This window comes from Lissotriton vulgaris, chromosome 1_1 (genome assembly GCF_964263255.1).
Source record: "Lissotriton vulgaris chromosome 1_1, aLisVul1.2, whole genome shotgun sequence".
NCBI classification, from domain to species: Eukaryota; Metazoa; Chordata; class Amphibia; order Caudata; family Salamandridae; genus Lissotriton; species Lissotriton vulgaris.
The window spans coordinates 1,137,680,157-1,137,695,360 of record NC_141685.1 but is presented as its reverse complement, the minus strand read 5'-3'; the positions used below and the strand labels follow the sequence as shown (position 1 = coordinate 1,137,695,360).

At 45.2% G+C, this 15,204-nt stretch overlaps 1 pseudogene; it reads left to right on the top strand.

The window, feature by feature from the left end:
* Nucleotides 1-11,496: 11,496 nt before the first annotated feature.
* Nucleotides 11,497-13,133, top strand: LOC147748787 (uncharacterized; annotated as a pseudogene).
* Nucleotides 13,134-15,204: the final 2,071 nt, after the last annotated feature.

Here is a 15,204-nt window from a genome sequence, read left to right as displayed (position 1 = left end):
TATCAACCTAAAATACCACCACAAATCTAGAATTGATTATGCGTTGTTTAGTTACTCTTTAAAAGACCTGGCTAAAAATATTGAGTATCTTCCATCTCACCTATCGGACCATTCGGCATTAGTCTTTAGCCTATCTCTTATACAAAAACAACAATCTAGGTCGTGGTCTTTTGACCGTACTATTTTATTAGCAGAGGATGAGGTAAATTATCTCATTCTCAAGACCACCCAGTTTCTTGACACAAATTTAGACACAGCTAATTTATCAGTTGTATGGGACACCTTGAAAGCCTTCTGGAGAGGCTGCATTACTAATCAAGCTTCCTTCAGGAAAAAGAAATTTAGTAATGCTGTCAAGGGGCTGGAAGAAGACATGGCTAGAATACAATTAAAACTAAGCATTCAACCAGGAATAATTGCGGAGATGGATTTGCAAGAATTAGACTCACTTAAAAAAACAACTAGAGAGCATTCTCCAGGAGAGAATTGCTCGTAGGTGGCAAGCGAGTAAAATTTCCCACTTTGAATTTGGTGAGAGTGCCGGAAACTTACTCGCATGGAAAATAAAATCTGACCAGGCTCGAAATCATATCAAACAGATTAGGGTGGAAGGGGAGTCTTCACCGCGTTCATCCAATTCAGATATAGGGATGGCTTTTCGGGAGTTCTTTCAAGTAATCTATACTAATGACACCATTGAGGATCCTGAGAAAAGGAAAAGATGACTTGAAAAGATTTGCTTACCAAGCCTCACCAATGAACAACAGGCTGGCTTATATAAAGAAATCACTGAAAAAGAAGTTAGATACGCAATCAACCTTTCTAAATCTGGAAAGGCGTCAGGGCCAGATGGCCTCCCAGGAGAGATATATCGGGCACTTACTGACTCTATTGTTCCAGTGTTGGTGAAGCTTTTTAATAGCATACTCGTGAAGGGTGAAGTCCCTCCTGGGTCTTGGAGCGAAGCCACAGTTGTTTTAATATTAAAACCTGGGAAATCTTCAACTGGCTGTGGCTCATATCACCCAATCTCACTCCTAAACTGTGACTACAAAATCTTTGCCTCAATACTGTCAAAAAGGTTGGGGAGAGTAGTGGGTAATATCATTCACGAAGATCAAAAGGGCTTTATTCAAGGGCGTCAATTGGCAGACCTTACGTACGATCTAATAGGTGCCATAGATATTGCGTCTGCCTTTACCCTCCCACTGGCAGTTTTAACATTAGACGCGACTAAGGCCTTTGACAGGGTCTATTGGCCATACCTCTCTGAGGTGTTGAATAAATTTAACATAGGAAGAGGCTTTTGTCGGGTCATAGACTTGCTGTATAAAGCCCCTATGGCCAGACTACTCGTTAATGGTGTTTTGACTGAGCCTTTTGAGATCACTAGGGGCACGCGACAGGGTTGGCCCCTCTCCCCCCTCCTGTTTAACCTCTATATAGAGCCATTCGCACAGGCACTTAGAGAAGACAATAACATTGTCCCGTTTAAATTTGGGGAGTGGCAGAGAAAGCTGGCCCTGTATGAGGATGACATCCTGATTTTTACAGCCGACCTTGACACAGCTTTTTCTACGATTGTTGCACATGCAGAGGAGTTTGGTGCAATATCGGGGTATGAAATCAATGCTTACAAGATGGAGATAATGGTCTGGAATATGGAGAATTTACATCACGACATTGCTACCACCATGATGAGGAACCAGAATTCGATTTAGGCCTAGTAAAACATGGAGACACTATTAGTATTTAGCGTGATGTACCTATTAGGCCAATATAGGAATTCAAACACTAATAAGCTAGCAATAAAAATAACTTGGGGATTAGTATACGCCATATTACACGTTTTTGCATCTAATCATAGGCAATACAGCTTGACCCGACCGGCGCCATTTTGTGGCCTAGTCTGCTTGCAGCATTAGTGAAACCCTACCATTACACTCAGCTAAAGCCGTTTTCCTGAGAAATAGTACAACTGTAGCAAACTGCTGCTTCTGCACGTTAGGCCTGTCAAGGTTGTAGTTGGGGGGTATGTTGGATAAGCACATTCCAGGAGGCGCTGTGCGGACTCTCTCGGAGCTAGCAGAAGGGAGTCACCCTCTCAACCTTGCTATAACGAGCTGAGCTAAACTAAGGGACCTTTGTGTGCCATATATGGTCTTTCCCCTGCACCAACCTGTACCAACTTGTATTTTTCCCTTCTTAGGTAACGGTTTCGAAATGTAACAGTATATATGTGATCTGTTGATAATGTGCCAGCAGTCTTCTCGGCGGACCTTGTGGGGTTAGGTCGCGAGAAGCTCCTCTGGCAGAGTTTGTTTGTTATAATAAACGATTGGACCTTCTACACTGCCAACTGACTGATTATTGGTAATTGGTATTGGGGCTATTTGTAAGTATGGCTCTATTTGGTTTGTAATTTATTTTTCGGTACTTCAGTTGGCGACTCCGCCGGGACTCCGCGTTGGGGTCGTCCCTCTGTAATCAAAAAGGAACGGGACATTGGGAAGGGTGATCTTGATCGGGGGAGGATCGACCAAAAGAATTTGGGGGTTGCTCCGCTCTCCCGATTGAGAGAGCCCCAGCTGCTAGTGACCCCACGCCGGAGTCCTACGGGTGTAACCCGAGAACGGACCATGTTGGTCTACAGGAGTTGGCAGTGGAGAACGCGCAATTGAACCTGAGTGCACCAGGTGAATGATTTGTCCTGTTTTGTGTTGGATATCCTTTGGATTTGAATTTGGAATTTGGAATTTGGTGACTTCGGTGAAGGAGAACTTGGAAGGGGGTCTGACAGGGCAGTATTGAGACTGCACAGACGGACGCCCCTGTTTTAGATTTTGGAGAAACTAGAGATAAAGACCAGACGCCTTGGTGTAACTTATGGAAAGAGTTTACACCCGGCCGGACTGCTCTCGGAAATGCTGGTAGCTGAAATTGGGTAGCACCCGGGCAAATCTGGAGCAGTGCTCGAAAGAGCGGGCTTAGCCAGAATAGTCCGGGAGTTGAACCATGAATGTTGCCAGATGGTCTGTAGGTCGGTCTGTGGTTTAAAGAGACCTGTGTGGCTATCTCTAGGCAGTCTAAGGACAAGACTGTTTGATTTTGTTTTTGGGTCCTTTTTGGTTTGGAAAGAGTTCTCCATAGGTGGGAGTCGACGGGCTCCACCTTTTTGTCTGAAATAAGTTTGTTCGTTTTTCTATGTCAATGTAAAAACTGTAGCACTTTATTTATGTGAGATTGAATCTGAGTGTAAACAACCCCCGGGGATTTCCCGTACAGTTTTGGCAGCCCCAAGTCCCATATGGACGTCTCAATCAGCTAGCGCAACCCCCGAGGACAGAGAGCGTACTCCATTAGGGGATCCTGGAGGACTGAATGCTAGAAGATTATTTACGAGAGCCTCTTTGGGTTATAGTGAGAAAGAAGCTATAGCGGATCAGGCAGTCAAATGGATGCGGAAAGATGTATATACAATAACTGACTTGTGGAGTACCATGAGAGATCTCGAGCCAATTATGCAGCAACAGGCTTTGCATCAAATGTCATGCTATCTTATTGATGCGTGGGAACAATGTTTTCAGGATGGAGCCGCATCTCAGATATTGTATGACATCTTGGACCGAGCTCACAAGTTCGATCTCAGTCCGGTGGAAGTGTACAAAAACGTAGAAACCTTAGTGAAATACTGAGGCAGAATGTTTATAAAATGTCCCAACTGGGATTTTCAGCATCCCATGAGGGAAGTGCATCCCATTTTTCATCCCGAGGTGCCTGAAGCGCGTGATGATAATAACCAGGTTATAAGAGCTCAAGTAGACGCACGGTTTCAGGAACAATGGGTGTATACTCTGTGGAAGCGAAGTGAGGTCCTTGCTCTGAAATCACAGCTGCCTGACCCCCGTAAGAACCCCACCGCTTACTACAAAGAGCTAACCGAAGCTGCAGCCTCGGCTGTAATGACTTTAGCAGATGTTGAACTATTTCTCGGGTTATTGGTCCCGGTCGACATATGGCGACAGGTTCATGACACTGACCACGCAGCAGAACTAGGGGGAACCTGGAACGAGTTGAAAGACTGGGACAGAGATCGCAAACCCGGAGATAAGCCTAGAAATGAAATTACTACTCTTCCAGCAAAGATAATTGCTTACATGCACACACTGATTCCCCCCCGTAAAGTCGATTGGGATAAATTGACAGCATGTAGACAAAAGAAAGAAGAAAGTGTTTCTGATTTTTTCACACGGTTTGAAGGAACTTTCATTGATTTTAGCGGACAGGACCGAGCCACAGAAGGTGGGGTCCGGTTGTTTGTAAATAGGTTTGTGACCAATTTGATACCTGAAATTTCTGCACGGTTACAAGCTGCCGAGAGTTCTCTGGCTACTTCTACTCCTTCCGTAATATTAAGCATGGCCCAATATTATGAGAACAGGGAAAATGAGAGCAAGGATAAAGTGGAGAAAAAGGCCAAGGATCTTAAGACCCGAGTATTGTTACAGCAAGTCGTTCGAGGACAAGGAGGAGGGAGAGGAGTCAGAGGGCCCGTATCTAGAGGGGTGGGGACAGGCAGAGGCGCAGGCGCGGTCCAGCCTTTAGGGTTGAATCAGTGCGCTTATTGTAAACAGAAAGGACATTGGAAAGCTCAGTTTCCGTTACTGCTTGCCCAGAACGGAGCGGTTCGGGGTCGAGGACGTGGGCGAGGTGGCCCAGACCGGAGTGATATGCATAGGGAAGAGGCGGCTCATGGCAAGTCTGAACTGAACCATTTTGATAACCCCCAAGGTAGACAATACTATAATGAGGATTACGCATTTGGAGATCAGGATGGGTATGTTCACCCATAGGACAGCCAGGGACAGAGTAGGGGCCAAGTGTCGATTCCAGTCAATCAATAAGGACCCTATGTGAGAGGGGAATTGATGGGGACTTCCGAGAATTTTCTAATTGACACAGGAGCAATGAATAGTTCTGTTGCTCCATCGTTGGTTCCAGGGGCGGCTCTGTCCTGGCAAAATAATGTATCAGTGGGATTTTCAGGGGTTCCGGTGGTAAGCCCCATCTCTAAACCCCTCCCCTTCACTATTGGCCCTGTTACTATTGATTCGCCTTTCCTATTGACTTCACATTGTGGTGAGAATTTATTGGGTCTGGATATGTTGAAAAAGCGGAATGCAAAAATATATTGCTCCCCAGACGGTGTTTATCTAACGCTACAACCCCACACTGACAGTATGAAACAATGTTTTGCTAAAAACAAACCCCTTCCAACTGAATTTGATTCCATCCCTGCCGCACTATGGGAAACAGGGGATGCAAACTCTTGTGTAAACTGCCCCTGACGACCGCAGTGAGCCGCTTCTCATTATAGAATTAATTACATGACACGAAGCCGTTCTCAAGGCTCCCGGTCTCTTTAGCAAATCCCCCTCGAGGTGCAGAATCTACGGCCGCCATCTTGGAACGGGGCCTGGACAGCGCTCCAGTGGCTGGGCGATTTGGGCCCACCCGCTATAAAAGAGCCTGACACTGTCTCCCCCCAGATTATTGATTGCACATACTCCTGAGGCGGAAGCCGGGAGGTTAGAATTTCAGTAGCAGAGAAATTGTTACTTCTTTTATGCACTGCACTTTAATTAACGCATAGCGCTTTTTAAAAATCGTCATTATTGCATTTTATTGTGTTTGATGTGAAACTCTTGTGTAAACTGCCCCTGACGACCGCAGTGAGCCGCTTCTCATTGTAGAATTAATTACATGACACGAAGCCGTTCTCAAGGCTCCCGGTCTCTTTAGCAAATCTCCCTCGAGGCGCAGAATCTACGGCCGCCATCTTGGAACGGGGCCTGGACAGCGCTCTAGTGGCTGGGCGATTTGGGCCCACCCGCTATAAAATGGAGCCCTCTGCCCGTCCGCGCAGCGGGTGGGCGCAGTGTGCGGGCGCAGCGGGCGCGGCGATGGCACGCCGGAGGCGCGCCAGAGGCAAGCCCGTCTGGGCCCGTCCGGGCCAGGCCGGGCACAGGGCCACCCACTATGCCCATTTCCCGGAATCACCGAATCAGATATTCACGTGACTACCTTCTACAATGCTGCACGGCCGCCTCCCCCCACACCCCACCACCCTCGCTTCAGGGTGAGTCTTTATGGAAAACCATTCGTCACTCACCAAACCTTGTTAGCCTGGCTCTGCTGAACTGTAGATCTGCATCCAAACATTCTTTAGAGATCAAATTATTGATCCAAGACATTAAACTAGATATACTTTTCCTCACGGAAACTTGGTTGACGTCTTATTCCGAGGCTGACATTGTCAACATGTTACCTCAAGGCTACCTTATACAGTACCAGAACAGAATGAAGGGAAAAGGAGGTGGTTTAGCCATTGTATACAGAAACACCCTCATATGCAGGATACAAGAGGGAGGAATCGAGGACTGCGAAAGCGTCCATTTTTCCCTCCAAATAACCCCCAATAAATCCCTCTCAGGTACCCTCATATACCGACCACCCGGCAGTCTAGGACATTTTGTTAGTTCATTGCTAGAGTCCACAATCTCCTCCTGTACCTCGACCTCCAATTTCATCTTGCTTGGAGATTTAAATCTCCATTTCGAGGATAGCACAGACAAAATTGCAGGTGACCTCATTTCAGAATTAAAGGCACTTGACCGTCACCTACTAAACTCAGAGGCAACACATACCAAGGGTCACCTTTTAGACCCTCTCTTCGCCAACCTATCTAAAATAGATACTCTACCCTCACTCCCTCTTCCATGGTCTGATCACTCCCTCATCCCATTCACTTGGCAAACCATTTCTAACACTCCCCAAACCCCGATTTCCAGAGAACAGGATAGAATCTGGTCCAAACTCTCATTTGAGCACTGGACCCAGGAATTAACACTCTCTGCCCCTCCCATAGACCCTGATCCCGTAAAAGCAGATGAAAACTTCACTAGATGGCTCCCAAGAAAAATCTAAAGAAAAAAAAGTAAGACCTTCAAATCCCCATGGTATTCCCAAGAACTAAGAAACCTAAGAAAAATTTGTAAAATCCAAGAGTGGAAATGGAGGAAAGAATGGGACCCCCTCATCAAAGAAGAATACAAAAAAGCAATGAGGACCTATAAATCAGCCCGAAAATCAGCCCAAGCTTCCTTCTTTGAAGAAAAAATTAAAGCTGCATCTAACTCGTCTCGGGAGACTTATAAAATAGTCAAAGAGCTACTCAAAATTCCCAACCCCCCCTCAACTCAGCAACCTACAGTCGCTAGATGCAACCAAGTAGCAACCTTCTTTCAGAATAAAATTACAAACATCCGACAAACCCTCCCACCTAAATCTGATAATAATCCCCCTGCTGCCTTGCTACCCTCCACAACTGGCCCGACTCTAGACAGTTTTAACCAGCTGTCCAATGAAGACTTTCGGAAAGCTCTTTCAGGCATGAAAAGTGGCTCACCTAATGACCCAGCCCCCATTCGTATCCTCAAACAAGTCGGACCTACCATCTCACACTTGGCCACCAACCTTATTAATGCTTCTCTTAGCCAAGGAGTGGTCCCCCCCAAATGGAAACATGCAATAGTTAAAGCTTTACAGAAAAAACAGGTCTTGACCCTTCAGACCTTTCCAACCTTCGCCCAATTTCTCTCTTACCAGGCATACTTTCCTTGAATCCAACAATCTCCTTTGCCCCTCGCAGACAGGTTTTCGTCCAGGTCAGGGGACCGAGACCGCTCTTCTGAAAGTGGTCGAGGAAGCCAGATGCATCTTGGATTCAGGAGGATCGGTTCTACTGATCCTCCTGGATCTAAGCGCTGCATTTGACACGGTGGACCATAAGATCCTGATCCAGCGACTACTTAACCTAGGAGTGAGGGACACGGCACTTTGTTGGCTTTCTTCCTTCCTTAAGGACAGAACCTTCCAGGTCTGTGAAGGGAATGTGCGATCTGACCTTTTCCCCCTCCAGTGTGGGGTTCCCCAGGGCTCTTCATTGAGCCCTACACTATTTAACACATACATGGCCCCCCTGGAGGATGTGGTCACTCCCTTTGGGATAAAAGCCGTCACATACGCTGATGACACCCAAATGGTTGTATCATTCTCCTTAGAAGGTGACAAACTTAAAAACCTCCATGACTGTCTAGAAGGAATCCATAACTGGATGTGCAACTCAAGGCTGAAACTAAATGGCTCTAAAACCGAGCTCATGCTGCTGGGACATCAAATGTCATCCCTTCCCATCGCCATGTGGCCATCATGCTTAGGACCCCTTCCACAACCCAAGACGGAACTCAATAGTCTGGGTTTCTGGCTGGAACAAGACCTTTCTTTGAATACGCAGGCAAAAAAAACAGCTGGTACCTGTGTGGGCTTACTTTGTTCAGCCAGGAAGATTCTCCCACTACTCCCCGCACAGTCACAAAAAATGCTTATTCAAGGTCTAATCTTATCCAGATTAGACTATAGCAACGCCCTCTTCTTGGCGGCCCCAGAATCCACTATTAATGTTGTCCAGAGAACACAAAATGCCGCTGCAAGGCTTCTGACAGGTACCCCCCGGAGAGCATCAGCCAAACCAGCCCTGAAGGCACTCCATTGGCTGCCGATCCGTGAAAGGGTCAAATTCAAGGCCCTATGTACCACCCACAGAGCTTTGCAAAACCAAGGGCCCCCGATGCTTAAGGCCATGCTCTACCCATATAAACCTTACAGGTCCCTACATTCCTCCCAAGGTAACCTGGCTACTGTCCACAGAGTCAGGAAAGCCCGCACTGGAGGGCGTCGCTTTTCAGTGACAGCTGCAACTCTATGGAACGCCCTACCAACCCAGCTACGTGCCGAACCTAACCACATGAAATTTCGGCAGCTACTTAAGACTCACCTTTTCCCGTAATAACCCTTACCCATTTACCCCTCTGCTTCTCCCCTCAGTTGTAAATGCAATCTCAGCGCTGGGACGCTCCCGGGCAGCCATGCGCTATAGAAATCCCGTTTTCATTTCATTTCATTTCATTTCATGTTGGTAAATTAGACATCCCGCCTGTCCATATTACATTGAAACCTGGTGCGAAATTACCCCGTATACCCCAGTACAAAATTTCGCCGGCTGGCGAGCGAGCCTTGCTCTCAATTATCCAGGACTTACTTGATAAAGGGGTGGTTGAGGAGACAGCTGCCAATGTTTGTAACAGTCCGATTCTCCCGATTTTGAAGAAATCCCCTGATTCTGGACCACAGGGGAATATTGATGCATATCGTTTTGTGATAGACCTGCGGGAGGTTAATAAGATTGTAGTACCACAGTACCCTGTAGTGACCGACATCACCACTGTACTTACGATGATTCCACCTACGGCCCAATATTTTTCAGTCATCGATCTAAAGAATGCTTTCTTCAGTATCCCTATCCATCCTGATAGCAGGCAGATCTTCGGCTTCTCGTTATCTGGCCGAAGCTTCAGATTCTGTCGTGCACCTCAAGGCTATACGGAAAGTCCGAGCATCTATAGTCAAGCCGTTAAGGCTCTGTTAGATGATTTAGTCTTGCCGGCAGGCAACGTGCTCTTGCAGTATGTGGACGACTTGTTGATAGCGTCCTACACTGAGGAAGGCTGTAAGGATGCCACTGTTAAATTACTGCACCATCTGGCGGCGAAAGGTAATAAGGTGTCCCTGTCTAAGTTTCAATAATGTCGACAGGAGGTGACCTACTTAGGTCATCTACTGTCGAAGGAGGGTAGACGTTTGACTCCTGAGCGAATCACTACCATCTCTAACATGTCTGTCCCTTGCACCCAACGTGAAGATCGTGCTTTTCTTGGCATCACCTCTTACTATCGCCAATGGATACCTAACTTTTTTCTTCTTGCTAAACCTTTGTTGCATTTAACCACTAAAGATGTGCATGAACCCCTCCCTTGGACGGATGAATGTCAGCATTCTTTTGACTCTTTGAAATCTGCTCTTTGTTCTGCATCCGTCTTGGGTACTCCTGATTACCGTAAACCTTTTGTACTATACGTGCATGAGGTCGACGGTTGCTCGCTTTCAGTGTTAACGCAAGATTTGGTGGTAAGCAAAGACCTTGTGCTTATTTTTCGACCACATTGGATAATGTTGCCAGAGCACTTCCTAGCTGTTTGAGGGCCACTGCCGCTGTTGCGGTGGCCATCCGGCAGTCGGAGGGGCTCGTTCTAAATTCCAACCTAACAGTGATGGTGCCGCACGCGGTGGATGCATTGTTAAATAAAACTAAAACACAGCATCTTACGAGTGCGGGCCTCACTGGTTATGAATTGACACTATTTGCTCCACATATTATGATTATGCGATGTGCCACGTTAAACCCTGCCACATTGCTACCACTCCCTTCGAGTGAAATTGCAAATGATGTACATGATTGCATATTCCGAACTGAAGAAGAAACGAAGGGAAGGATTGACCTCACTGACATTCCTCTATCTGACCCTCAAGGGGAGTTGTATGTGGATGGGTCTTGCTTCAAGTTAGCAGATGGCTTAACGACAGCTGCATATGCAATCACCACACTAAAAACGGTAGTTGAAACATCTCGAGTTCCCCATCGATCAGCTTAGGCTGCTGAACTGGTGGCATTATTACGAGCCTGTGAATTGAGCAAAGGACTTCAGGTTAACATCTACACAGACAGCCAGTATGCCTTTGGCGTAGCCCATAGCTTTGGGCGGCTGTGGAGGGAGCGGGGTTTCCTCACCTCTCATGGTCAGAAAATACAGAATGGTCCCTTGGTGTTACGATTACTTGATGCCCTGACCTTGCCCAGAAAGCTAGCCATAATAAAATGCAGTGCCCATAAGGCAGTGGTGGATGAAGTGGGCGAGGGGAATGCTTTTGCTGATCAGGTCGCTAAGCAAACAGGTCCGTCCACAATATCAACCATGTTTGTAACGTCTTCTGCAAGATGGGTGGATGAATCTGATTTGTTTGATAATACCATAGAGCCATAGAGAGCGTACATTTATAAGAGTACGCTTTGGTCTATGGCCAGGTTTGTGCCATCTTCCACCATGGAAGTCAAATGAAGGCATTATTATATGTAGGCTATGTAAAGGGGGACAAGAAGATATTTTACACTTAGTTTGTCTGTGTCCGGCAATAGAAGCAGAAAGGAAAGTAATTCTCAGGCGGTTATTTAATGCTCGAGGTATAAGAACTTGTAGACAAGCAATATTGGCATGTCTAAGCCCGAACAATGTACTAATGAATGCTGCTTTTGTAAAAAAATTTAACTGTGATTGCGAAAGGCCTTAAGGAAAATTTCATGTAGATTCCTCTTCTAAAAAGATTAGCATTATTATTTGTATGATGTTCTTAAACTTTTTATTGTTGAAGATATTTTAATGTGTACTTTTTTTGTAAGATTTTAATTAATCAAACAAATAAATTAAACTTGAAAAGGACGGACTGCTGTGCCCAAGTTTAGTTTTGGACTTTTAGTTAGGAATGTACCCTTTTGGTCGTATTATATCTGAAGAAGAACGTCATATTGCACCACGATATTTGCCATTTTATGAGCCAATGTTTTCTGCTTGGACCATGCGTGTAAAAGTAGCCTTTGTGTTAGTAATAACAGTTATATTAGCCATCTTTATGAGTATATTCATATATTTAGAATATAAGTATCCTATGCAAGCTATGATGCCCTCTACCATTGCCCCGCCTGAACACTTGATGTTCACCTTAGTACCACCTAAAGGAAGACACCGCCAGACTTATGCAAAGAACGTATTTGTAGAAATGCTCCACCAAACCCATAGTACCACTAATATGACAGATTGTTGGGTTTGTGGGCTTTTGCCATCAGTTATGCATAAACACGACTTATTTCTCTCTCTGCCCTTATCTTACCTAGGTAGCTATGAACGTGGTTTCAGATGTTCTCTGCTATGTATAACCATTAAGTGGAAAACCCCAAACAGTATTCAGAAAAAGACTATAATATGATTCTAGCTTACATTGAAACACACCAGGGATTTGATCCAGCCGGAAATGGGGGGGAGGGATCATTGGACCCAGATGCTTGTATGAATTTGTGTACTGCTAATGAAAACAGTACTTGGTTGAAAGATGAACTTTATGATTTTGCCAGTTTTAACCATTCTCAGTATTTTCAGCAGTTTGTAACCAGGAATGTCACGAGTGAGCGCATTATGCCTGTCCCTATTTTGAATACCTCCTCCAATTTTTGTGTGCAGGGAATTGGACACGTTCAAGTTGGAAATAGTATTTGCAAATATACTTATAGAATGAAAATTTTCAGCAGCCCTCCACTGTTGACACCACCAAATGTATACTTTGTTTGAGGGGAAAATGCTTACACTTGGTTACCGCGGGGATGGGCGGGGCAGTGCTACTTGTCTTTCTTGTACCCCCCTGTATACATAGCGCCATCAGACTACCATAAAACTCACCAACATCATAGCACGAAAGTGGTTTCCAATAGACAGCGAAGACAGCTCGGAATGACCGAGGTTGATCAAACTGACACCTCCTTGCAACAGTTTACAGATTTTAGTAAAGGATTGGTTCCTTTCTGGAGGCCAATATTCAATAGCAGGGAAATAAGACGATTGTCCAGATTAGTAGAGAATGTCATTAATATCACCACTGAGATTATGACCAATGTCACTGTAGAGCTTCAGGCTACGAGACTCGTTTCGCTCCAGAACCGGATGACTCCTGACGTTATCTTGGCCGATCAAGGAGGAGCATGCAGAGTGATCGGCAGCTCCTGCTGTGTGTATATTCCAGACTCCACCCCCACGGTTCATTTAGCCATTCAAAAATTGCATCGCATTGCGGCGGAAATGCACATGGAGAATGGGTCCTGGTCACTCTCTAGCTGGTTCTGGGGGCTTCTATCGACTTGGGGTTGGAAACTATTGATGATAATAGCTGGGGCAGCCGGTGTCCTCTTTACTTGCTGCCTTTGTATGCAATGTGGTCCGGCGTGTTGCTCCTATTGTGCTACCAAAGTAACAGCCATGGTCGTCCCTTCTCCTGTTCCTTCTAAAACTCAAATGCTCCAGCATGAGATTCGTGAGTTAATGGCCATTGATGAGGAAGTTTTTCAGGATTAGTACTTCCTTTAGTTAGCTACATCACGCTAAAAGGAGGGTTTGAGGAACCAGAATTAGATTTAAGCCTAGTAAAACATGTAGACACTATTAGTAATTAGCGTGATGTACCTATTAGGCCAATATAGGGATTCAAACACTAATAAGCATACAATAGTAATAACTTAGGGATTAGTATACGCCATAGTACACGTTTTTGCATCTAATCATAGGCAATACAGCTTGACCCGACCAGCGCCATTTTGTGGCCTAGTCTGCTTGCAGCATTAGTGAAACCCTACCATTACACTCAGCTAAAGCTGTACTCCTGAGAAATAGTTCAACTGTAGCAAACTGCTGCTTCTGCACGTTAGGCCTGTCAAGGTTGTAGGTGGGGGTAGGTTGGATAAGCACATTCCAGGAGGCGCTGTGCGGACTCTCTCAGAGTTAGCAGAAGGGAGTCACCCTCTCAACCTTGCTATAACGAGCTGAGCTAAACTAAGGGAGCTTTGTGTTCCATATATGGTCTTTCCCCTGCACCAACCTGTACCAACTTGTATTTTTCCCTTCTTAGGTAACGGTTTCGAAATGTAACAGTATATATGTGATCTGTTGATAAAGTGCCAGCAGTCTTCTCGGCGGACCTCGTGGGGTTAGGTCGCGAGAAGCTCCTCTGGCAGAGTTTGTTTGCTATAATAAACGATTGGACCTTCTACACTGCCAACTGACTGATTATTGGTAATTGGTATTGGGGCTATTTGTAAGTATGGCTCTATTTGGGTTGTAATTTATTTTTCGGTACTTCAATGAGATATCTCGGTATTAGAATAACTCAGAAAGTAGAAAAGATCCCGGAAGTCAACCTCAATCGCATCTTCAAAGTTTGCCAAAAACAGTTGAACTTGTGGGTGCACCTTCCCTTAACAATCTTTGGAAGGATTAATCTAGTTAAAATGTCCATTCTCCCCAAGATAACATTTCTTTTCAATTCAATACCACTGGCTTTTGATACGAAACAATTAGCTAAATGTCAAACTGAACTAAATTCATTCATTTGGAAGCACAGAGCCACTAGGTTAGCCTGGAAAAAACTCAGGCGGAAGAGGGAAAAAGGGGGTTTAGCATTACCCGAGTTGCAATATTATGCATGGGCATTTTAGCTGTCTCACTCACGAATGTTGCTGAAAATGCCAACTAGCACAACGGTGGGTGAGATGTTTCGGGCTATGCTAAGGGGGTCCGACCTGTCAGAATCTGGATTTTTGTTCAAATTTGGAGACCAAAAATGTTTTTAAAAAATCAAATTGAAGACTCTTCAGTCAACGGCCAGAAGCTGGTCAGCAATTAGAAGAAGAGTCTAGGCTATTACTCAAAAAGGGCACCATTATGGGATTTCCTGGGCACTCCTGCATGTCTTCGAGATACTCTTAGTAAGCCTCTGAGAGATTCTGGGCTTTTGACGTGGGGAGACTTGTTGAAGGGGCCCGTTCTGCTCTCTTGGGAAGATCTTCGTGAGGTAGTGGGTCCTGGCTTATCCAAGTTTAAATATCTTCAATTGAATAGCTGGTTCCACTCACAAGTAAAAAGCAAAGTCCCTCTGGGCAGGCAAAGATAGCAATTTAGAAGATCAACTTGTCGTAAAACCTGGAGGGAGAAGAGAGGTTTCATTGTGGTATTGGGCCATAGCGGAGGAAGCAGACGGCGAATTTAGACTGGCCGATAAATTATTATGGGGAGCACAGTTGAATACCCAGTGTGACTTGTTGTGGATGGATTCATTTAATACTCTCTACATAATAGTTAAACCTGCTTGGCTCAGGCGCAATCACATCTTTACAGCCCATAGAGCATACCTCTCCCCGCTTAAACTCTCGAAATTTGAGCCCAGTAAAGTGTGTAATAGATGTGGCTTCCCAGAAGCATCTGATATACATATGTTTAAAGATTGCCCCTTTCTATGCTAGTTTTGGGATAAAGTTATAACATCTATAAAATCTATCCTGAGAGTCCCTTTGACTATTAGCTTACAGTTAATTATTTTTGGCCTTGCTGATAATATTGTGGGCCCAGCAAAATCTTTGCTCTTCTACGCAAT